This window comes from Salvelinus sp. IW2-2015, linkage group LG20 (assembly GCF_002910315.2).
Source record: "Salvelinus sp. IW2-2015 linkage group LG20, ASM291031v2, whole genome shotgun sequence".
Classification (NCBI taxonomy): domain Eukaryota; kingdom Metazoa; phylum Chordata; class Actinopteri; order Salmoniformes; family Salmonidae; genus Salvelinus; species Salvelinus sp. IW2-2015.
The window spans coordinates 4475574-4477291 of record NC_036860.1 but is presented as its reverse complement, the minus strand read 5'-3'; positions in this window follow the sequence as shown (position 1 = coordinate 4477291).

Sequence of the window (1718 nt, the reverse complement as noted above, 5' to 3'; positions counted from 1 at the left end):
CCTGTAACCATAACTCAGCTTATTTACCATTCAATTCACAAGCTCCTACCCACCTACTGATGTCACTGCCTGCAACAATACTACACCTACAGCTCAGCTCCAAACCAACAGGTATGCTTTTATTTTGTTGTTTGTTGATGCAGCAACACAGAGAAGCAAATGGAGGGAATTTGATATACAGTATGACCAAATATATTTCTGTAGATTACACACGGCAAGTAGCCTAGTGGTTAGAGCGTTGGGCCAGTAACCGCAACGTTGCTATATCAGATCTCRGAGCTGACAAGGTTAAAAATCAGTCTTTCTGSCCTGAACAAYGCAGTTAACCCACTGTTCCTAGGCTGTCATTGTAAATAAGTATTTGTTCTTAAACTGACTTGCCTAGTTAAATAAAGGTAAAATAAAGAAGAACATCAATGTAACATTCACACAARGAGCTAAAGGCTATTGACACTCAAGGAATGCTGTGCATGTGGTAGCTGTATTGCTAAAAAGTAAATTAAGCTCATCTGTTTTTCAGTGGAGATAATGAGTTTTTGTTTGGATGAGAGGATGCTCAAAACAGCATTTGCATTGATACCCAGACAGTAAGAGCTTTAACCACAAGGTGTCCCCATAGTTTCACAAACCACTTTTTATCAGTTCACTATTCTGACGTTAGGTGGCACATGACACTATACTTGGTGATCCATGCTGGATCTCTTTTGGTTGAACTCATTACTAAGTCACAATAACAGCATGTCTCTGGTCGTCCATGTGTCACTCTACATCTGTGCTGAGCAACAGGATCGCTGAACCACCCTGCTGGGAGCTCACAGGTCATCAGTCACCATGGTAACACAGCCTCTGATTCAAGGCCTTGCAGAGAGATMAACTACAGCTGGAGGTGGAACTAGAGTAGGGGAGGAACAAGTCTGGTGAATGCATAGTAGTTTAAGCAAAACAAAACATTTAGCAGTCAAATGTTGATACAGTAATTACATATTTGATTTACCAAGTATGTTTTGGTCCAATCAAATCAAATTGTATCCATCACATTCTTCCTAAACAACAGGTGTGGACTAACAGTGAAATTCTTACTTATGGGCCCTTCCTAACAATGCAGAGAGAAATAAAATTGAAAGTAGAAAAGTAAAACATYTAATAATAAAATGAATAATAGATACACAATGAGTTGACTATATACAAGGGGTACCAGTACTGAGTCGATGTGCAGGGGTACAAYGTAATTGAGGTAGATATGTACATATAACTAGGAATAAAGTGGCAGATAGTAAACAGTAGCAGCAGRGTATGTYAGGAGTCAAAAAAAAAGTTWGTAAATGCAGATAGTCCAGGTAGCTACAGTATTTGGTCAACTATTCAACTAATTATTTAGCAGTCTTATGACTTGGGYGTAGAAGCTGTTCAGATGCATGTTGGTTCCTGACTTGGTGCATTGGTACCGCTTTCCGTGTGGTAGCAGAGAGAACAGTATGACTTGGGTGGCTGAAGTCTTTGACAATTTTCAGGGSCTTCCTCTGACACCGCCTTATATAGAGGTCCTGGATGGCAGGGAGCTCGGCCCCAGTGATGTACTGGGCCATATGCATTACCCTCTAGATGCTCTCAATGGTGCAGCTGTATAACTTTTTGAGGATCTGAGGGCCCATGCCAAATATTTTCAGCCACGCATTTAGTAAATCCCTCCGCTACACATCATGCAGTGTATTCGCAGT